This window comes from Pelodiscus sinensis, chromosome 8 (genome assembly GCF_049634645.1).
Source record: "Pelodiscus sinensis isolate JC-2024 chromosome 8, ASM4963464v1, whole genome shotgun sequence".
In the NCBI taxonomy this organism is placed as follows: Eukaryota; Metazoa; Chordata; order Testudines; family Trionychidae; genus Pelodiscus; species Pelodiscus sinensis.
This window is the reverse complement of record NC_134718.1, coordinates 42,242,034-42,266,309: the sequence shown is the minus strand read 5'-3', so window position 1 is coordinate 42,266,309 and position 24,276 is coordinate 42,242,034. Positions and strand designations below refer to the sequence as shown.

The 24,276-nt window shown below is 43.5% G+C and overlaps 1 long non-coding RNA gene across 1 annotated transcript in view; it reads left to right on the top strand.

Moving 5' to 3' along the window:
- Positions 1-17,922, top strand: part of LOC142830504 (uncharacterized) — a 41,631-nt gene extending 23,709 nt beyond the window's left edge. Inside the window, exons 3-4 of the long non-coding RNA XR_012905800.1 lie at positions 13,714-13,757; positions 17,703-17,922. This is a non-coding gene — a long non-coding RNA (uncharacterized LOC142830504). The remainder of the gene's footprint in view (positions 1-13,713; positions 13,758-17,702) is intronic.
- The last annotated feature ends 6,354 nt before the right edge of the window (positions 17,923-24,276 follow it).

The window sequence follows — 24,276 nt, the reverse complement described above, 5'->3', positions numbered from 1 at the left end:
CGGTGAGGCGGACGACCCTACAGAGCAGCACCCTGTTAATGGCCTTGACCACCTGCAGAGAGACACATAAAACCGAGGGTCACTAGGGTGCCCAGGTGGCTGGGAGTGTTCGTGCCCCACTCCCAGGAGCAACCCCCGCTGCAATCCTGGCCACTGTGGGCAGTCTGTAGCACGGGTGGGACAGACCGAACCCTCCCGGGGAGGGCACTCACACCACCTCCCCGCCGTTTTCCCTGGGGCAGCCCGTGTCATCCTTGTAGCCCCCCATTCTGGCCCAGTGGCTGGTGAGTGCCGTACCTGCATGAGCACCACTCCGACGGTGGATCTCCCCACGCCGAACTGGTTGCCGATGGATCAGTAGCTATCCAGCGTGGAGAGCTTCCAGAGAGCGATGGCCACCCGCCTGTGGAGGGGAATGGCGGGTCTCATGTGTGTGTCCCGTTGCCGCAGAGCAGGGTTGAGCCACTTGCAGAGCTCCAGGAAAGTGTCCTTCTTCATCCTGAAGTTCTGGGTCCACTGTTGGTCTCCCCAGCGCTCCAGGATGATGTGGTCCCACCAGTTACTGCTGGCGGGCCACGCTGGTGTCTGGGCGCTGATCCTCCAGGGCCCCCAGAGGGGACAGAGGAAGGGCCAGGGGGCTGGCCTGCAGCAGAAGGTGCCAGGCAGCCTCCAGCAATTGCTGCCAGGCTTGCAGCAAGACATTCAACATGAGCACCAGAATGCTCAGGGGCGGCTCTGGCTCCATGGTGGCAAGTGCTGTGGTGTCCCAAATGAGAGCGACCAAAGCAGACAGAGAAGAAAACGCTTTGCTGTCCCTCGGCGAGGTAGGCAAGCAAGTGGGAAAGCTGAGAACCGGCTGTCCGGGGAGGGGGGGGGGGCTTTAAGCACGAGTCTCAGACAGCAGCCACACAAAACAACTACTGACTTGATGCCCTGCTGGAACCGGTTTCAGCTGGCCTTAAATGAGATTGAGCGTCCAATCAGTGTGGACGTGATATTTCGAAATAGCAAAACGCTATTTTGAATTAGATTTTGTGTCTAGATGCGTTATTTTGAATTAGCTTATTTCGAATTAACTAATTCAAAACAAGTTAATTCGAAATAGCGCTGTAGTGTAGACACACCCATAGAATAACAAACTAGAAATGATTGCACCAGTTCAGTTAGAATCTTCTTGTACTGATCTTGGATAATGGATTTCTTCAAATTCATTATGAATGATGTATAGCTTAATGTTGGGTGTAGAATTATGCTTTAATGGTTCTGTATTTTAGCATGTGTGAAAGAGTATCTGCCCCAGGTTGGCCTTTTCTTCCATTCTTCATTAACTTTAAAATTGGTTCAGAGGGGTAGCTGAGTTAGTCTGTAACTGGAAAAACTTAAAAACAACGAACAGTCTTGCAGCACCTTAGAGACTAACAAAACATGTAGGTGGTATCATGAGCTTTCATGGGCACAACCTACTTCTTCAAATGGGACAGGTCAATCCTCACCCACAGACAACTCCCTGGGGGTATGTCTACACTACAACGTTAATTCGAACTAACTTAGTTCGAATTAGTTAATTCGAACTAAGCTAATTCGAACTAATGGATCCAGACTAAAAAACTAGTTCGAATTAGCGTTTTGCTAATTCGAACTAGCATGTCCACATTAAGTGGACCCTGAACCGGGCTTAAGGATGGCCGGAAGCAGTGCCGGCAGGGCATCAGAGGAGGACTTAGAGTGTGGAGATGCTGTCTCAGGCTAGCCGAGGGCTGTGCTTAAAGGGTCCCGACCCCCAACCCGGACAGACAGTTCTCAGGGGTGCCCCGCTTGCAAAGCAGTCCTGGCTTGGAGTGCCCGGACTACCCACACTGGGCACATCACAACGCTCGGCCATCATCCCGGCTGCACTTGCCGCAGGCTGCCATCTGGGGAGAGGGGGCAATTGGGGGGCTGCAGGAGAGCTTCCACCCCCAGAAGCCCGCAGAACCAGCCCAGTCCTCCCCATCGGGGGCTCGTGCCCCATTCCTCCCTCACCTCCTTTCACTTACCCTTCCCTAGCCCTTCTTCTTGATGTACAAAATAAAGATAACGTGTCTTCCAAAATGGAATCTGTGTTTATTGAACAAAACTGGGGGAGACTGGGAAAAAGAGATGGGAGAGGAGAAGAGAGAGGCTGGGAGAGGGGTGGGCAACTAAAATGATCAGGGGTTGGGAACAGGTCCCATATGAAGAGAGGCTAAAGAGCCTGGGACTTTTCAGCTTAGAAAAGAGGAGACGGAGGGGGGACAGGATAGAGGTCTCTAAAAGCAGGAGTTGGGTGGAGAGGGTGCATACAGAAAAGTTCTTCATTAGTTCCCATAAAGAAGGACTAGAGGACACAAAAGGAAAGGAATGGGTAGCAGGCTTCAAACTAGTAACAGAAAGATCTTCTTCACAAAGCAAAGAATCAACCTGTGGAACTCCTTGCTGCAGGAGGCTGTGAAGGCTAGAACTAGAACAGAGTTTAAAGGGAAGTGAGATAAAGTGATGGAGGTTGGGTCCATGGAGTGCTATTAGCCAGGGGGTAGGAGTGGTGTCCCTGGCCAAGGTTTGTGGAAGGCTGGAGAGGGATGGCACGAGACAAATGGCTTGGTCACTGTCTTCAGTCCATCCCCTCCAGGGTCCCTAGGGTTGGCCACTGTCGGCAGACAGGCTACTGGGCTAGATGGACCTTTGGTCTGATCCAGGACGGCCATTGTAAGTTCAGGGCTCAGGGTCGGGGGTCTCAGTGGACCCCCTTGATTCTCTTGCACACCTGCTCCTGGGTGGCCAGACTGGCAGCTCTCCTGCCCTAGACGGCCACTTTCCTGTGCCTAGTGCGGAGATCGTGGACAAGGTCCACGATGTCTGCACTAGCCCAGGCGGGTGCCTGCCTCTTGCGGTCCCGGGCAAGCTCCTGGGAGCCGCCAGCCTGGTCCCGGGAAGAGGGGGAGGGCTGGGGGGCATCGGGTGGGTGGCTCGATCCGTGTCAGGTGCAGGGTCTGCTGGCTGGGTGCTGGCAGGCTTGCACCTTGCACGGGCACCGTAGCCAGCCCGTGCCCCTTTAAGCGGTCCGGGGCCGGGAGGGGGGCAGACGAGTTTCCCTGGTGTTGGCCAGAGTGGCCACCAGGGAAACCTGGGGAGGGCTAGCCTCCCACTAGTTCGAATTAAGGGGCTACACACCCCTTAATTCGAACTAGCTAGTTCGAACTAGGCTTAATCCTCGTAAAATGAGGTTTTCCTATTTCGAACTAAGCGCTCCGCTAGTTCGAAATAAGTTCAAAGTAGCGGAGCGCTAGTGTAGCGCCTATCAAAGTTAATTCGAACTAACGTCTGTTAGTTCGAATTAACTTTGCAGTGTAGACATACCCTAACCTCTTCCCCCCATCCCTATTTATTAGAAACTGGACCTTTAATAACTCAGTTCATCTGAAAAAGTAGGATTTGTCCATAAAAGCTCATGATACCATCTACATATTTAGTTAGTCTCTAAGGTGCTGCAAGACTATTCATTGTTTTTTAAGTTTTAACAGTTCTTATGTTCTCCCAATTTTATAGATGGGGAACTGAGGCATACAGAGGCTAAGTACTTTGTTGAAGGCACACAGAAGTTGGTGATGAAGCAGATACTTTCTAGGACATTACCCAAATTACTGGACTATGCTCTTCTGTATAATTAGAAACTATACAAGGAATAGTCTATGTAACTATTAAAGTCAGCATAAAAACACCTATGAGTCCACAGGCTGGATCTAGTTCACCAGGGATAGCTCCTGGCTCGCTGCTGCCAGTATATTTACCTGCACCTCTGCAGGTACAGGCAATTGAAGCTCTCTCGCTGCAGATCACCCTTGTGGTCCACACCGCATCCCACAGTTCTCATTGGCTGGGAATGGTGATCCACGACTAATGAGACCTGTAAGCACCGGTGCATGTGAAGGCACAAATAAATATAGTAGCGATGGCCTACCCGGGGCTAATCCTGTTAAACTGCTTCAGTTTTATTGCCCACCTCTACCTGAAGTTCTGCACATGCAATTTTAAAAACCCAGGTGTTTTGGTACGCAAAATTTATGCTCACAAAAATGTCTTGCAACTTTGTAACATAGATAAAAGGAACTTTAATTTATCTAATTTTCAGCCTGCACAGGTGCACTTCCTGCTTCTTTGCTTTACCTTCCTGCATTGCCTCTACCTACTACAGCAGCGGTTCTCAAACTTTAGCAACCCAAGGACCCCCATTTTGATTTAAAATTTTTTGCAGACCTCCAGGTCTCAACCCCCAATCCCTCTCCATTCCTTCCCCCAAAGATCATGTATTTCCAGCCTTCCTCCATCCCGACCCTCCTCTTCCCCATCTCTTTCCTCCACCTCCCCAAAGCGTGCCGTGTTCCCAGCATGCAGACTGTAGGAGTGAGGGAGAAGAATTAATCAGGAGGGCCAGTGGCCTCAGACATTACTTGTGAATCGCCAGGAGTCCCTGGACCCAGTTTGAGAAATGAGGTACTACAGCAAAATTCAAACACAAAGGAAAGCACATTTAGAAAATCTTGGGTCTGACAAATCTACTTCAGAAGGGGCATGAACAAGAGGAATGATGTCTCCACCTGGCACTGTAAATATATCATGATCCTGGTTTAAAAAATGGCACCCGATTCCTCCTGACCTGTAGCCTGAGTGATCTTCTATATGAAAAGTGCCCTTTGTTTTCTTTCTAAAATGTTTCTGGTTGCCTGTTTTAAGACTTCTCCTCAGTTACAAATACCTCCAACATTGTTCTAGAAATAATTCATACTAAATGCACCATCTGCATTTGCAACTGCTGCATCCTCTTCTTTTTGCCCATCATTTACTATCTGAATACTTCTCTACCCATTCTCTGTAATTCTCTCAACCTACCCATCATTGTCAGTAGATCACACATCCACAAAAGGACTCCAGAATTTGAAACACCAACTATCATAACACCTAATTTTTATGCACCTTAAAAAAACCAGGAACAACACTGTTATCCACAAAGCCTCAGTTAGACACCAAGGATGCCTGTGCAGAGAATGGGCAGAGATAGATATGGTAGGGTAGACTGAGTCTACAAAGCCAGCACATTAGGCAGGGAGCCATCCAAGCTAGCCTATGGGAGATGCAGATGTCCCCTCTCTCTTAGGGTATGTCTACACTACCCCACTAGTTCGAACTAGCGGGGTAGTGTAGACATACCCTTAGATAGTGCACCTATCTGGATTGCAGAGCAGTGCCTATCTCTGCTAGCAATCAGAAAAACAGGGGAAGACAGACAGTCTAACTAAAATGGGTGCATAATCCGGAAGACATGCTCAGAGACTGCCTAACTGCACACAAAATAGCAGAGGAAAAGGCCTCCCATATAAACTTTATCCCTGTGGCCAGGTATTCCCCATGGACATTGGAGATCACTGATTCATGTCCCCTCACTATCTGAGGGAAACAATCTCTTAGGAGAATGTTCTAAACATAAAACTCTGAGATATTCTGATGTGGGTGTCCCTCGGTCTTTTCTGTTGAAGTGTCTTCCCCTTTTTAAAAGAAAAAAATTAAATATTAATTGGACCAGTGAGAATCACCCTGTAACTTGGTAGCTATGCCATTCACCTGAAATGTGATAGATACTTGCTCATCAGGCAATGTGGATATTTCAACCAGTGGTCAGCCACATTTTAGATGTGTACCCTAATCACTGGGCTAAATCTTTTTCTATTCCCTCCCTAGCAGCCTTTGGCTGCTTTGTGTAGATGTAGGTGGCCTCTGAGCATGGCTACTGAATTGAATCCTGCATGTGACTTAGATGAAGAAACACCTATTTTCTCCTATTTTGTGGAGTCATAGAATCATAGAATACTAGAACAGGAAGGAACTTTGAGAGGTCATCGAGATCCAGTGGCAGGATCACACACCATCTAGACCACCCCTGCAGGTATTTGTCTAACCTACACTTAAAAATCTCCTGTGATGGAAATTCCACAACCTCCCTAAGCAATTTATTCCAGTGTTTAACCACCCTGAGGCTACGTCTGGCATGATATTGTGTAAGAACTCTTTTGTGGAAGAGTTCTTGTGCAAAAACTCTTCCAGAAGAGAGCATCTACACTGGCATATGCCTTTGCGCAAGAGATGTGCTTTTGCGCAAAAGCATCCATGCCAGTGTAGATGCTTTCTTGCACAAGAAAGCTCTGATGGTCATTTTAACCATAGGGCTTTCTTGCTCAAGAAATTCATGTTGCCTATCTACACTGGCCTCTTGCGCAAGAACAGTTGTGCAAGAGAGCTTATTCCTGAGCAGGAGCATCAGAGTTCTTGTGCAAGAAGCACTGATTTAATACATTAGAACGTCAGTGTACTTGTGCAAGAACTCGTGTCCAGTGTAGACAGGCAGCAAGTTTTTGCGCAAAAGTGGCTGCTTTTGTGCAAGATCACGCCAATGTAGACACAGCCTGACAGTTAGGAAGTTTTTCCTAATGTCCAGTCTAACTCCTCCTTGTTGCAATTTAAACCCATTGCTTCTTGTCCTATCCTCAGAGGTCAAGGAGAATAATTTATCTCTTTCCTGCTTGTAACAACCTTTTAGGTTCTTGACATTTGTTATGTCCCCTCTCAGTCTTCTCTTTTCCAGACTAAACAAACTCAGTTCCTTCAGTCTTTCTCCATAGGTCATGTTTTCTAGACCTTTAATCATTTTGTTGCTCTTCTCTGAACCCTCTCCAATTTGTCCGCATCTTTCCTGAAATGTGATGCCCAGAACAGGACACAGTACTCCACTCGAGGCATAATCAGTACAGAGTAGAGCAGAAGAATTATTTCTCATGTCTTGCCTACAACACTCCTGTTACTAAATCCCAGAATTATATTTGCTTTTTTTTGCAACAGTGTCACACTGTTGACTCATATTTAATTTGTGGTCCTCTATGAACCCAAATCTGTTTCTACAGTGCTCCTTCCTAAACAGTCATTTCCCATTTTGTATGTGAGAAACTGATTGATTGTTCCTTCCTATGTGGAGTACTTTGTATTTGTCCTTATTGAATTTCATCCTATTTACTTCAGACCATTTCTCCAGTTTATCCAGGTCATTTTGAATTTTAATCCTGTCCTCCAAAGCACTTGCAACCCTTCCCAGGTTGGTATAATCCACAAATTTTATAAATGGATTTCCTCTGAGATTAATGGATTGATGAAGATATTGAGCAAAACTGGTCCCAAAACTGATCACTGCAGAACCCCACTCATAATGCCCTTCGAGCATGACAATGAACTATTGATAACTACTTTCAGGGAATGGTTATCCAACCAATTATGCACCCACCTTATAGTAGCCCCATCTAGATTGTATTTCTTTAGTTTATTTATAAGAAGGTCATGCAAGACTATATCAAATGCCTTACTAAAGTCTAGGTATACCACGTCTATTACTTCTCCCTTATTAACAAGGCTTTTTATTCTGTCAAAAAAAGCTATCAGATTGCTTTGGCCTGAGACTCAAGCAGGAGATAGGCAAGCAGAGGCCCACACTGAGGCAGCAGGCAAGAAGAACATTGGTGCTAAGGGAATGTCTACAGCAAAAACTCAGCCACCAAATGAGTTTAGGTACCTACAGTGTTAGAGGGCAGTTTGTGGATCAGAGTAATACCTAAAGTGGGACTTGGGTTCCTAAGTATCTTAATTAAATGTCCATGAAACTGATACAAGTTATATCACTATTTCTGTTCTTTCTGTAGGAGGGAAAACTTATTATAATGGGCTCCCACTCATCTCTTACACAGAGAGATTATCATCTTACATAGAGAGACTGGTTTTTGAGGACCAGCTTTTCAGGAAGGAGCCTCATAACCACATGGAAAAATGTATGCCCAATTGTGGGACTGCAGACAAAGTGACTATAATTGTGCATGAAAAGATAGGCACTCAATTTTTTAAACCCTGGATCCATAATCCACTGAAAACTTAATCCTTGTTTACAGTTTGGTTTGGGGAGTGGATTGAGGTCCCTATTGCATACTTAAGGAGTGAAATCTTGGCTGCATTGACACTAATGACAAAGTGTCCATTCACTTCATCTGGGCCAGTATTTTATCCAAGATGTTTAGATAATTCAGGTAAATTCTCAGACTTTTGCATAAGCTTGTTTGTCCAAACTGAAACCACATTCCTAACATTTTGAAGTTTATCCATTAATTATCTCCTTCCAGTTTTATTAATAATGGGCAAATTTCTGTCCTGTATCTTACTGCAGGAACTAAGTATTTATGATTGCTCCCGTTCTCCCCACTCTTTTTTGACTACAGATCTTTCATTTTTTATGCAGATTTCATACATACAAAAGTTTTATGCAGAATAGAGAACTCGGTTTCATGGATGTCTTTGGTTCTTTCATGAGCATTCTGATTTGGCTTCTTTGGCACTATGCTTTGTTCTTGACCTCTCAGCTTGTCTCTTGCTTTTCCATTTTGACTGTAGGAGTTTTATATCATCTTGCCTGTGTACCTTTGTGTATTCTTGTACTCTAAATTTAACATGTGTTTACTCAGTCATTCCCACACTTCTTGGTCTACATTGTCTTCTTGAACTGTGCTATAATGTTTTCTATCATGATTATAAGATAGTAAGTCTGGGTAGCTGAAGAAATTTATCCATCACTATTGAGTGATAGGGATATGAAATCTTCACTAGTAGTGGTATCTTCTGGGTATTCCTGAAAGGCAACAGATCTCTCGGCAAGTAAGCAGGCATCTGGGGAATAACACCATATACCCTGCAGGACACATGGTCTATCGTACACTTATCAATTTTAAGTCAATTTGAAACATTGCCATACCAGGGAGCTATGTAGACATTTATCATCAACTTACTAGTTTTATGCCTAACAGCTTTGGAGGCAAGGTTAAAGAGCTATTTATATAATTGTTCCTGAAACACCACCAAGGCCAGTTTGTTCATGGGTTATTGAGCATTCTAATGCCAGTGCAAGAAAGCTTGCCCAAGGCATAGGTGGAGTGCTGTCTGATGGAATGGCTAATACAAATGAAGGAGGTACTGTAAACATTGGATGCTAGAAAGTAACTAATCATTTTGGATGAGAGTCTCTGCTTACATATTTTGATTTCATGATGTAAGTACAGGACAACTGTGATGCTTTCACTTTGCTCCCATGACCTTGTACTTCAAGCATTTTTTCTTTGTAAATATTGTATAAGATCTATCCATATTTTACAAGGATATTTTGCTAATTAACTCTTTTTTCTGATAAAGGCCTCAAAAGCTATCACTTCCATCATGAGCTCATTAAAAACCTATTAATAGGGCTATACATATATTGATAGTCTAATATAAAATGCATCTAGAAATAGTTTAATGGGTAAGCAAAGAACATTAAAACTGCTCTGTGCAATAAATAAAAAAAGGGGAGTAGAAGCTGTCTTGTGAATTGTCACATACAAACTGCTCTAAACATCTCATCTGCTTTCTGGCACTAACTCAGCTGAGACCTAGCTACCATGTAAAAAACAGATTAAATTAACATCCATCAAAGTGAAAGATAATTATTGCTTGTGTCAGACAACACCTGTTTTTGTTGCATTCCTCAACTCCGTTAAACTGGAGACATGCTGAAACTTTCCACTGAATTTTACATTTGACAGTTGCCGAAGGCAGTGGTGTCTGTGCAACACCTTCACCTTTGACTTTGTTTACATTTTTGGGGTAGCTTAAAAATATTCAAATGTTGAACATAACTTTGAAAATCAAAGCCATTCCAACAGCAAAGTATGTAAATACAATAGAGGACACTTTTGAAGTGACTGAAAACTGTAACATTTGGAGAAGTCTTTTGTAGAAGGCTTTTACTTAGGGCAAAGTACTGCTCATCTTATTCATGCGAGTAGGCCCATTGTCTTTAGAGGGCAGCTAACAAGAATAAAGCAGATAAGGGTTGCCCCGTGAGGCAAATTCTATCCTCAATTATATTTCATCCAATCATGTTGTCTTTAATGAGACTGCATGAGTCATAGGCCCAATTCTGCCTTCGCTTTAGTTTGTAAATTGAGCAGCATTTCATATGCACAACACTTTTTTGCTGTGGTTGGGTCAGACAGCTTAAACATAATGGATAAAATGCATATTGTATCCTGAAAAGGAATGATATATATGGATGATATGGGTTTCATACAGCCACCAATGGAAACTTTCATGCTTTCTTTACAGACAAGATTAAATGATTAGCCCTACAATTGTAGGGTCAAATAAGATCCTTTTGATAAGAGATCAGGAAGTCTAGTCTGTAAACAGAAAAAGCTTCAGAATTCTTTCTCAGCCTGTGTCTACTTCACAAGGTACGGATGAAATCTGTTAGGCTAGCAAATTAAGGGCCTGATCCAAAGCCCACCAAAAGCAAAGGCAGCCTTTCTAATGACTTGAATGGAATAATTGGATCTTGCCTAATAAAAAAGTATTGTGCAAACTTTGAGGCAGATTATGAAATAGTCTGGGCCCTAAATGAGGTAGCATAAGGAGAATGTTTTTAGGAGGGGAAAGAGGGACAACATACTCACACGGAGCTGAAGCTAACAGAGAATGGGAAGGATTGTAAATGGTTTGACATGAAATATCTCATTAAAAAATGCCAAGCACATGGTAAATTACATTCAAAGGGTAAAAGAAAATTTCTCTATGCAGAAATGTGCTTCCGAAGAAAGGAACTGTGAGGTCACAGATGTGGTGTTTATTGGGGCAATAGAACCAGAGACAGCACAGCATGCTTCATTGCAAAAAGAAGCAGCAGTTAACAGTGATTGGTACTAGCTGTTTTTAAGGACACAGTACTTCTAACAAACTGGATGCAGGAGACTGAAAACAAACATATTCAGATGTGGAGATGTGAATGAGCTAAAATGGGTAAACCAAAGGTCTTAAAGAAACAGGAAGTACTGCAAGCCTGTTTTAGGAAGCTGAGAGACAGCACTATGTAGACATGGCTCTTTGTGAAATCACTTCATGGGAAAGAATCTCTGCTGGGTGCAGTTGTGGCCTATGAAACCACTCAACACATTTTGCAGCAAACGGTACAAGATATCATGCAAGAGTGACATGATTTGTAAGCAAAACAGGTTGCAGAAGCTGCAACTGTACTGACCTGGAAACAGCTTTCCTTCTAGGTATGAGAGGAGTGAAATGTTACCCTTTGCATATAGCATTCACTTGAAAGACACAATTTTTTCACAATTTAGTATGTTCCCTGAAACAAGTAGCAATGCCTTACAGAGGGCTATTAAAGAAAGGGTAAATACAATAACACCAAAAAAAAAAAAAAAAGAGCTCAAAGACTGGGTAAACTCAAGGGGGTATGTAACCAAAAATCTCATCGGAAATACAGAATATGTACGGGTCCCAAAGTTCTCAATGATATCTGAATGCAGGAGCAAAATTAGATGCTGACAATGGATGAAACAACTGGCAAAAGGACTATGATGAGTATTTTATAAAACTGGATGCATTGTATGGATTGTGGCAGCTGCAGTTAGATGACAAAACTGTTGAGACACATATTTCATACATCGTGTGGCAACTTCCAACAATGTTAAATTATATTAATCTCCAGATATTTTCCATTATGGGACTATATATTCAGAGGAATAGGTAAGGCCCAAATCTATATGATTATATGATTAGTTGGGGGCAAGACCTATAAAAAACATGATTACAGAGTGTACAAAAGGATAATGCTTTGGAGACAAAGCATCAGTGTGGGCTGACGTCAGCTGAGCAGAAACATAGATTCTTGGCAGTTATATTAACTTGGCAGTTATATTAACTGTTGTACTGACCTGGGCTTGACTATATAAAAATGGTACATGAAATGCCAATGATTTTAAAAAATCCTTAGCTTTCAGTATGATAAAATGTATGGACACGCTTGTACATAAGTTGACAGCTACTGAATTTGGGTTTCTTTAATTTTAAAAAAATTATTATTAATTCCAATGCTTTTAAATATATATGTGCTTAATGCATGACCAGATGCAACAAAAGTCTATTTTTTTTTAAAAAGACTACAGAGATGCAGTATGATCCATTGGAGGTAAAGTCAGAGGGGAAGAAACAGAGAATAACTGGCCTTTCTGTAATGGGAAGAAATTATTTTTTATTGAGAGATTATTATTCAATTGTTGATAGATTATTATTCATACAGCTCTGAGTACAATTCGAACAAACACTCTATCAAATACCAATTGGAAAAAAAACAGTATTTAGGTCATGTATTAAAACAGCCTTTGTCCTTGAGTTTATCATCCAGAACATATGAGTAAAATGGCATGTATGCATTTCTGTAAGCGTTGACTCCCAGTCCTACATAACACTGCCAGAATTTGGTAAGAACCCACAGAGGAATAGCCTGCATCTTCAAAACCGAAAACATTGGGGCAACAGCTAATTGCAGGTGACTGTAAAAGATGGCATGGGCACAGGCAGAGAGTCTGACGATAACTTAAATGGTCCTAAAGAATGGAGGACATGATATAGGCACACCACCAAAATTCTACAGAAATGTCACAGAATTGAAGAGGTCATGATGTACCATGTAAGTTTTAACTGACTGAATTCATGACACCATATGCTCAAGGGGTTGTTAACTTTATACATTGGTGCCTAAGGCAAGAGGCACTTTGCCATTACAAAGACTACAATACGATTGTAATGTCTGAAGCTGCAGACAATAAAGGGGAGCTGTGTGTCTTCCATACTCAAAGACAGAAAACTTGGGGGCTGTGTCTACACTGGGCCACTTATTACGGAAAATCAGCCGCTTTTCCGGAATAAGCTGAGAGCTGTCTACACTGACCTTTGAATTTCCGGAAAAGCAACGATGCTGTACTGTACAAAATCAGCCGCTAGTCTGGAAAAACTATTCTGCTCCCGCTTGGGCATAAGTCCTTATTCCAGAACACTGTTCCGGAAAAGGGCAAGTGTAGGCAGCCCAGTAGTCTTTTCCGGAAAAAAGCCCCGATCGTGAAAATGACGCTCGGGGCTCTTTTCCAGAAAAGCGCGTCTACATTGGCCACGGACGCTTTTCCGGAAAAAGGGCTTTTCCAGAAAAGCAGCCTGCCAATGTAGACGCTCCTTTTCCGGAAATACTTATAACGAAAACTATTCTGTTTTAAGCATTTCCGGAAATTCATGCCAGTGTAGACACAGCCAAGGTGTCCATGAGTGCTTGAGAAAAAGAAAACCCAGTGGGTTCTGTAGGCCAGTTTTCCCATCTGGCAAATATTTTCAAGGTTTCAACATTCTCCCCTCCCCTCCGCCTCCCCAAATCAGAATGAAAAGTCAGCTTCAGTTCTGCATGAAACACAAACCCAAAAAATGTTCTGAATTGGCTCTATTCCTTTTCGATAATTTAAAAATATTTTTGTTTCGATGTTGACTTTTTAAAACCATTTAAAATACAGTAACTACAATTCTGAATTGTTTCATATATGAAAACAAAACATTTATTGTTTAATTTCCAGAACTTTTTTCAAAAAATTTTCAAACCAGGGGATTTGTTGAAGCCAGCCCTTTCCCATCAACTATTTATTTAGGTGAACCAGCATTTCCTTACATTACAAGGTGCAGTACATCAAACATAACAAGTCAAGAACATTTACATAGCTACATATACCACAATCTGTGTTTGTTCCTTAGGTTTTATGGTTTGACTGCTGACTACTCAATACAGAATTAATCAGGTAAGTTGCAAACCAGTCATATTCCCCTGTCAATGTCTAAGTTTCCCCTCATACAACCCCTGTTTGAAAGATGCATGGACCAACACAGCAAGCTAACTAGCTATCTTAGGACTTGATTTGATTGATACTTATATAATAGGTTGCCAATACTAGTCCTAAAATAAATTAGAGAGAGATGGGAGAGCAGGGGCTAAAGGTCAAGGGTCAATTTCCTAAGCCTCACAGTGGATTCAGTGTTTCAAACTAGGAATGGCTTTGACATACTATTCTAAACCTCTGAGAGGAATTACAGGGGGATCTGGAGAATTAAACACATCATGGTCATCCATTACTTGTCATTGACAAGGTAACAGCAGCCTTAGGGATCCTGGCAACAAAATCCTTTCAAGCCACCATCCAATACACCAAGGTCGCTCTCCCTGATCTTGAGATGGGTGCCAGCTGCTGCTTCTGTCTTCAGCCAGGCCCGAGACCTCCCAGCCCTCATCCCAAGGAAGCTACCTAATCGCTCCCACACAGTTGAGGAAAAGGGAATCCTCTCTCTTGTGTTGTAAAAATCTTGGTTTAAAAGTGAAAGTGATGTTCATGAATGCTTGGCACAACAGCTAGGCAACCCTCAAGGGCTCCTTAGAATCCAACACTAGGAGGTTAATTGCCCAATGGAAAGCATATCAGGTCATTTATTGGGCCTCCCAGATCACGCATGGAATATTTGGAGGGAGCAAAACAGTGTCAGTGGTCTTGATTACCCGTTCCCCAAATACAGAAGTTGAAGGAGAAGCAAGAAAAATTCACTTTAAGGTCTAGAGAGAGAAAAATTGTAAATCCCTTCTTGAAAATCACACCAGTAATGTGATTAGAAAAAGGTTGGGGAGCATCATAAGACTGGCTGCAGGGAGGATGTTCCACAGATTCATAGGTGCCTCCACTGTGCAAACTACCTTCCCCTCAAGTTTGAAATACCTCTTAAACCTCAAATCCTGGCTCTGTTGGAGTGGGTTTGTTTCAGCCAGAGTTACTTGTTTATTTCCACGTTCTGATGTCAGTCTCAAGCCCTAGGTGGTTCACACAGCCCTATGAAATAAATGAGCCCTCATCTTCACCTTCCTGAAGAAAAATAAAGACTTTTTTGAAAAATATGATATGCCTCATCAAATGCAAATGGCCAGGAATGTCTAGTGTTACATGAAGAGATAGAAGGGATGTAATTGTTTTCCCCAGGGAAGATAAGTAAGTTTATCATGCAGCTTCTGGGGTATGAATTCAACTGTCTCATGAGGCTATAGGAGACAAATAAATTATCCAGATGTTTTGCAGCTCTCTGATAAAAATATAAATATCTGAGTATACAAAACATGTCTGTTTTAGAATATGCTGCTAAAGGGAAATTTACAATAGACCCTTGTCTTTCAAGTAACTGTATTGTCTTTCAAGTGACACCCAGTATTTTATCATATTATGGAGTAGCAGTAGCTACTGTACATTTAAGGTGAAGCTAGGTTCCCATTATAAGGCTCAGAGGGGTAGTCATGTTAGTCTGAATCTGCATAAACAACGAGAAGTCCTGTGGTACCTTATAGACTAACAGATTATTGGAGCTTCCCCTGGGCCCTGGGTCTTAGTGCTCAACTGCTCCCCTGCACTTACTCTTAAGGGGGACATGCTGTTTTAATGCTTAATAAGTCTTGGAGACCGATTTTTTTTTTAGCTCAACAACTTTGATGTTCGATATTTTTGTTTCAACCATCTGGCAACCCTATTGAAGACAATAGTAGAAGACTTTGGGACTCTTAATTGAAGGAATAAAGCATTTAGATGTCTGCTACTTGATTTGAACCTCACAGTAACTGGGTCTGGCATTGTCTGGATCCATTTAGGTTTACATAAAATATTTAAAAACAATTTTCTGGAGGGAAAAGGATGCAAAATGTTCTAATTTTGTTCAAATCTGGTTCACCCCCAAGGTTCAAAAGTAGAGTTTCTGCCTAAGAATCAAGACTTGTAACACTGCATCTGTAAAACCTGTTAATACACATGATAAGGAATGGAGTGATAGTCTTTGGCGACAGCCCCAGAAAGCATAAAACCTGGTTAATATAGTGTGAGGAGTTCTCTACTGGGTCAGACGTATAAATGCTTTGTCTGTACACATCTGAGTGCCAAGCGTGTTTCAGTAAATGCAGTGTAAACAAGAATGGGAAAACAGGGTCAAACTCTGCCTTTTATAATGAATTATGAATGTCTTGTTAAGGATGGGTAGCAGAGGGTAGTCAAGGTTGGCTGTGACTTCGAAAACGAGTAGTCCTGTTGTACATCAAAGACTAACAAATATATCATGGGTAAAACGAAAACTTCATCATCTGATAAAGTGGGCTTTACTCATGAAAGCTCATGATTCTATATATTTTTGTTAGTCTTTAACATTGCCACATGGCACTCATTGTTAAGGATGTGCTTTCTCCTCCTTCCCTACATCACTGTAGAGGGAAATGGAATAGGGTCTAACGTGGTCTCCATCTCATCTCATAATCCCCTTTCTCTGCCTTTATTAGTTTTACATGTGGTTGCGGGCCATTGGTGGGGGGAAGTGGGAGGCCTGGCAGGATAGTCATATGGGGACTGTTAGCCCCTTACTAAAACTCAGTGGGAGTTTTCAGTTGGCCAGCTCCTAGTACCAAAAGGGGAAGGGTCCATGAGAAATCAGGGCCCTGAGACTGACAGACCCCAGGGACAAAGAGAAGAAGCCAACACTCCAGCTCAGCCTGACTGACAAGTTGGACAGATCAATGAGAGAATTAGAAAGCCAGATCCTGTCCTCCATGTGAGCTGGGATTTTCTGGGTCTCTGTGAGAAAAGGAGAGAGAGCTGAGAAGAGCAGCAGGAAGAACATGCTGTGTGGAGAGACAGACCAGCAGTGTCAGAGCCAGGCACACGCAGCCCAAGGAGTGTAGATCCTGTGCTGAGCAGCAGACCTGAAGTGGCCAGAGAGCCAAAGGGGTCAGAGAAGCAACAGAAGTAACTTGAGTCTGGCAAAGCAGCACAGTCTGCAGCTGGTTGTGGGACCAGCAAAGGGGGGGGGAAAGAGGCTCTTGGCAGGGACATGCCACCAGCCAAGAGGCCCTGCAGGCCAGATTTGGAGAGGGATTGTAACTCCACCTGGGAGAGGGGTCCTGCCACCTAGAGCCAGAGGCCATGTGATCACTGCCAGAGCAAGCGTGTCCAACCTGCAGCCCCCCTGCAGAACAGCCAGGGCCTGAGAAAGAGCCCTGAAACCTATAAGGAACAGACTGTGAGCTGTTCTTACACTCTGCATACTGTTTGTGATGTCCCCATGCTATGGAGCAGGACTATGTGTTCTCATTTAATCTTTCTCATTTCTCCTTATTCTTTTCTTTTAAATCTGTTGTTGTTTAATAAATTGTATTTGCTTTGAACTTTATTAAATGATTACTGGGTCAAGAAAGCATGCAGTGTACAGAGAGCACCCCGGAGTGGGGACATCCTAGCCCCTGCTCCCGTTCCTGTCATGCCCCTCTGTGCCCTCACACATGACTAGCTCCATCCCCGCCTGCCTTATGCCCACCCCCTTAACCCCTGACAAGGTCAGGGATTAAGCCCCAGAAAACCTGGGCCCAGCCTTGTTGGGATTTCGAGGACTCTGCTACTCAGGAGAATGGAAGGGGAGCCCTCAGGGTCAGGGAGGTCTTTGGATAAAAGAAGTGGGAGCAGGGACTCAGATCCTTTTGCTGGTCCATTTCACCAGGGTAGTACAGAAGCCAGGAAAGTTCTCCATAGCGGGACCATTCCTCCGCTTACATTGAGAAAACCATGTGAGCTCCTACATTTTCCATGCTTCGACTATAAGTGGTGGCCTTGAAAACCTATTCTCCCTGCCCAGGTTTACTGAGGACAACCGTCTTGTCTTCTGTTTTTTGGGTCTTTCAGAGCTGTCCAATGAACCTGCTACTTTGACCCATTGAGGGAGAATCTTCTAAGGATGAGTGGCTACCTCCATCATTTCAGTGCAAAGCATCTCATTAACATATCTCCAATGGGTCTTGTTACACTGAAGTTTAAGAGACACCAGAGAGAAAAATTCTTTTTTCTGTCCCTGCAAGAAACTCTAATCCCCTGGGAATGGATGAAGGAAGAAAGGATCTTAGAAACAAAACCTGGTTAAAAAAAATAAGGTAGGTTTTAAAAGTGCTCTTTGGTATTAACAAGTTGGTAGCTTTAATAAGAAAGGAAAAACTGGCTTATGTCCCTAAGCATTTTCTAGAATCCACAAACTATCTTGACATCATTCTCCAGCTAAATTTAAGCAAAAAATAACCTACCGTCCTCATTAGTTTACTTAATAGTTTGAGGAGAGTGTTACTATGCTAATTTTCTGCTGTGCGGATTAGGTTAATCCTTGCTCTAGTTCAGTTATTTCACTTTCTGATAGTCATTATGAGATTATTTTTTTTTAAATTGTGTGGAAGGAAACTGAAATATTTCATTCTTAGCAGTTGGGGTATTGATTTGTATGCTGTATAATTGACTTCTCAAATCCAATGGCCCTTCCCTAAGAATAAAAACAATTTTTGTGCTTCATTGGGAGTGCTTTAAAGTCTGCTTTCTAGGAGCATTTGAATCACTGTATGTCAAGTGACAAACACATCTTATCTAATCAAAGATTCTTATTGCCTATATTTGCTAGGGAGTTAAGAAAAAGGCCATGAACTTGAGCTGAAGTACACTTAGTCAGGTCATAATAACAATGTAAAAATCCATTGTAATGCTGCAGTGGTTTTACAGAGCTGAGTCGGGAGGTACACAATAAGGAAGAAGTGGAGAAACTAATGTCTTGCTTTTGCTGATGAATCTTTAATCACTGTACAAAGGAGAGCAGTGGCCACAGTGCTGGTTTGTCATGCTGCATGGCTATGGTGAATGTTCACAGACAAGCAGGCTAAGCATTTGAGAAATGAAAAAGACATCAACAAGAATCTTAACCATAGTGTCATTAAAGAAATCCCTTTCTAACAAAGGCCAGGAATGCCGATGACAATGCGTTTCTTTTTGGCCAATAAACGCCCAACCCTATATAAAAATTGCTCTTTTCTTAGGATATAAAAGAATCCCACCGCAATGTAAGAAAATAAAATTGCAATGCAAGGAGCTCAGGAAATTAGGTGTGGACTGTTAAAAAAAGTCAGTATCTGTGAACTCCCAGCCCTGGAGCATTTGAAATAAGATAGGAAGCTTCAGTCTTGTCACAAATCCTGCTACTACTTGTCCTGGGGAAGCCTTCATAATGGGGTCAGGTAAAGTTCAATGAACTACCATACCAGCACTATTTCAGAAATGCTAAGGTGCTCTTTCTACTGATTTCCCCACTCTCTCTGCCTGTTATTAAACTGGTAGTTTTTACAACATCAATAAAGAACTTTCCTACCCAATTGCCCCAGACAAAGGCTTGAAAGCTAGGTTTAAACTATGAAAACTTTGTGTTAGGTTCATTTAGATTGTTTTGCTGTGTCAAATACTCACTTGAGTTCAAAAGTTCAGATGAACCATGAACTTTGTCATTTCACAGCAGGCAGTTCTACAAATATAACCCCAAAGTGAAATCACATACAAAATTTAAGGTGCACTTGTTGTTTTGTTTGGAATATACTTGGAACTCTGTTTTCATAAAGTTTTACTTAATTTTAAAAATGCTTAATCGTCAATATATCAAAAGATGGTGGAAAAAACAAACACAATTAAACCAAATAATTCCTTGATCCCTGACCTTTTAGGCTTCAGACCAACACATATTCAGTGACTAATCATTAATGCACAAGTTAAACCCAGATAATCTTCTTAATAAATTGTGAAGTCTTCTGTCTCATAGTTTCACTGATGGCTTTTCTCTCTGTCTGGAACAGTACAGAATATCAAAACAAATGGGTCATGGCTTTATGTATTTGTTTAAAGTTTGAATGCATGTCCTCTCATGATACAGTCTTGAGTTGAGTAGGTTATACAAGAGTATGTGGAGCATACGATGATTAGGAATGAAAATATATTTATGCAATTTTCATCTACTAACTTGATAATAAGTAAATAGTAAAAAATGTGTGGTCAACGGCAGTGTGTGAAATGCTGTTTTAAAATGTGGAAATATACCAGCCTCAAAAGCAAAAAGACAAAGATTTTGTTAGGTATGATGCAATTTTTTTGGCCATGAATAAGTAGTATTGACTTCCCTCATTCAAATCTTGAATCCGAGACAACATATGTACATGACAGGACTGTCATCCTCAAGCATTCAAAAATATTGGGTTAGTTGTCAAAAACATAAAATAGGTCTAAAAATCAGAATATCTTTTTAAATAATACATTTTAGGGTAGGGTATTTGCTTTCTGTTTTTTGAGCCCTTAGGATTCATGTTTCCAAACTTTTCACCACAGTCATGAGCTAGAAACTCACTTTTTGCGATTCTCACATAATCACAGAACTCCAGGAGCAGAGATTTTAAGAAAAACACCAAATAACACAAAACTTGTGATTAAATTACAAGAGTTGGCAACACTGTATACAAAATGCATGTTGTTTATCACTTGTATAAATAGTCCATTGCTTAAATCTGTTTTGCTATATTAAGTGATAATAAGTTTTATTGACCAGATGTAAATAAAATCCACAAATTAGGTGAGAAAGAGAGGAACCTTGTTTTCTGTGGATGCTGGTGGAAAGAGAAAAGAGGGAATGCCAAGTGTGGTGGAGGCCCTTAATAGTTTTATAAATTCAATTTTCTTCAGATGTTATTTTTTCCAAGAAGCATCTCTCTAAGGCTTCCCTAAATGAAGAAATTGTCATTACACGTGATGGTTTGTTGAATGGCTTACTTGCTATTTAACATCTCCACACAATCATGCTGTGGACTATTTTTGTGCCTCCTCCCACAGCACCATTTACAACCATTTTGTATTCCAGAGGTCCAGAAAGAGACAGTGCTTAGTATGCATCTCTGTTACTGCAAGCAGGGGCTTTTTGCTAATTTCTTAGTTCAAAGCACTATACTGTGGGATTATGGATCCGGGAGGAGAAGTTGAACCTCTACAGTACAACTCATGCATTGCAATACTTGTGGCTTCCTGACAGCACTGGGTAGAAACCATTGTAGATTGCACTGGCTCTGCCAGAAAGACCTGAGCAGCTGAGCTAAAGACCTGCTCCAAGACATGGTGGTTCATTTACCACCAATGCTTGTAAATTGCTGGAGTGGGAGGAGGGGGCAGAATAGCAAAAAAAGGCATCAAAAGCTCTGGATCTGGTAGGGAAAGGCTGCCTTTGAGGACCCCAGCAAGTCCTGGAATAGTAGGCATGTTTGTGATGGGATTGTGGATGCTTTGCTGCAGAGATTCCAGTCTGCCTCCTGTAATTTAGCCAGGGCCCCAGGTTGTCTAAATCAGTGTTTCGGAAAGTGTTCCACAAAATCACTTTCAGAAACACATTAACTGGCCGCCCAGGTTTGTTTATGTACTGGCGCCGCGGTCACGTTTCATCCTTCGCAGCCAAGGGGAGCTGTGGGAAGCAGCATGGACCGGGCCACTGCTTCCTCAGAACTGGGTCGCCATTGCACTTTGGAAGCTCACTACGCTAGACAGCTACTGCTCCACCGGGAACCAGTGCAGCATAGCGAGATTGACCACTGGGGCCGTGCTCATGCAGGTATGACTTTCTTATGATTGTCCTAGGAGGTGGTGAACTACTGGAATGGGGATCCCTAGGGAAGGGAGGGGAGGGAGGAAGCTCCCTCCTTGGAAGGTTTTTCAGTCCCACCTTCACAAAGTCCTGCAGGGGATGAGGTAAGTAGGGGTTGGTCCTGGTGTGTGGAAAGTGGACGTTGGGCTTGGGGACTTCCTGAGGGCTCTGGCAGCCCTGTGATTCTCTGTTTGTCTCCTTCTACAGGCGGTGAGGGCCATCAATACCATCCTGCTGCTCAGGGTCATCATCCTGGGTGATGTTGATCACATCATGGCCGGCTTTGCCGCCGTGGGCTTCCCAAGTTGCGAGCGGGGAGAAGCATTGATTGCTCCCATATCACCATCTGGGCTCCTGACCACTGGGCATCGGATTATATCAACCAGAGGGGGTATTATCAATAGTCCTGCAGGCCATCATGGATCACTGGGGGTATGTCTACACTACCCCGCTAGTTCGAACTAGCGGGGTAATGTATGCATACCGCACTTGCTAATGAAGCCCGGGATTTGAATTTCCCGGGCTTCATTAGCATAAGCGGGGAGCCGCCATTTTTAAATCCCCGCTGCTTCGAACCCCGTGCAGCGAGGTGTACCGGTAGTTCGGAATAGGCACCCTAGTCCGAACTACCTAGTTCGAGCCCCGTGTAGCCGCGCTGCACGGGGTTCGAAGCAGCGGGGATTTAAAAATGGCGGCTCCCCGCTTATGCTAATGAAGCCCGGGAAATTCAAATCCCGGGCTTCATTAGCAAGTGCGGTATGCATACATTACCCCGCTAGTTCGAACTAGCGGGGTAGTGTAGACATACCCTGAGGCAGTTTCACTGACATCAATGTTGGGTGGCTGGGAAACGCACACGACATTCAGGGTATGTCTACACTGCCACCCTAGTTCGAACTAGGATGGCTAATGTAGGCATTCGAAGTTGCAAATGAAGCCCGGGATTTAAATATCCCGGGCTTCATTTGCATCTTGCCAGGCGCTGCCATTTTTAAATCCCCATTAGTGCGGACTCCGTGCCCGCGGCTACACGCGGCACGGAGTAGGTAGTTCAAATTAGGCTCTCTCATTCAAACTACCGGTACTGGTACACCTCACAAGGGTCTTTGAGCAGCCACATACAGCTACCATCCAGCAGGCCCATCAGGGTGCTATGTGCATCCAAGAGGCTCTGAGTGAGAGTTTCAGACAGGGACACCTTTGAGACTCTCCCCTAGGCCTCCTCACTAAGGGCCTTTGTAATGCCCCAGTGTACCTTTCCTCCTCGCCCCTGCCCTCCCATCCCCCCTTCCTTCCCTTTTTTCCTCCCCTGCTGATAAAATAAACAAGACCTTTTTCTGTTGAAAGAATGAACAGTCTGGTTTTTATTTGGGGAATCTAGAACTGGGGAGGGACTGGAGAGGGGCTAGGAGCAGGAAGAAAGGGGGGAGGTAAGGCTCAGGAATGGAGCTGGCACTGGCACCTGTCTCGGGTGATCCCACTGCCCTGTGTGCGGAGCCCTCAGTGGCCATAGGAAGGGCTAGGGAGAGAAGCTAGAGGAGCAGGAGCGGGTGCAGGGTGGGGGGCAGCTGCTGGACCACTCAATTGCGGTGACCAGGCAGTTTACAGCAGTGCTATATGCTATATCTGTGATCGCTAGAGGGGTGGAGGAGGGTGTTAGGGGAGGTCTGTGTGAGTGACAGATGCCGCTTGCTGGAGACGGTGCTGCTGGGGTCTCCTCTTCTTCCTCCTCCTCCCAGCACGTTTCCCTAGTAGGGGCTTGGTGTCCTCTGCCTCACCGTGCTTGCCCAGGAGCAGATGCTGCCCTGAGAGTGCAGGCATGACCGTGTGCCGCATGCAGCACTGCTGTGCTTGTGTCCGTGACCCCAACCTCCTTAGTGATGGCTTGTGGTGGGAAGCTGTCCCACCACGGGATCAGCAGTAAGATAGGCCTGTGCATGAACCCTGTGAGCAGGAGCACACGTTTCCTCTGTGGCAGCCTTCTGGGGCTGTCTGGTCCAGACTGGTGCTCCATGTGCACCCACCAGGCCCAGACAATTAAAATGTTAAAATGTTCATAAACAAAATGAAATCTTAATTCCTTAATTGTTCTCTGTGGTAAATTATATATTTCAGTGTGGTCAAAGATGCTGTGGGAAAAGAGAGACAACAGACATGGTGTGCATCTGTAAGAGAATAAACCTTACTTTATTACATTTTCCTGGTAATACATCCTAGTCCTTTTATGGGATTAGCTGACCAAAAGCTCCATGAGTGTAACAGTGTTACAGAAACAAGTGTAGGTGTAATACATATATTACAAGTTCATATAACAGGCCAGATTTATCCCTTATTCCATTACAGTCAATTAAATTACATCAGGGACAAATAATTTCTCATTTTTTCCCTGTCAGTCTACCTTTTCATTAGAATGGTTATATCGGGGTGGGCAATAAGTGGCATGTGGATTAGACACAGCTCACCAGGCTTTGCCGCTGGTGGGCCAACAGATATTTCTTGAGCAGTGGCACAGCCTGTGCCACTTCCTGCAGCTCCCATTGGTTGGCAACCAGGAACCGTGGCCAATGGGGGCTGTGAATGGCTGTACCTGCAGATGCTCAGTTAAATAGTGTCTGATGGCCCACCAGGGGCTATCCCTGGTGAACCAGATCTGGCCCATAGGCCACTTATTGCCTACTCAAGGCTTAGACTCCTGTGTTTCCAATGTACCAAGACAGCTCTTGGGAAGAATGTGTTTATTGGGTAGCAAATAGGGTTCGTCTACACTACAGCGCTAATTCG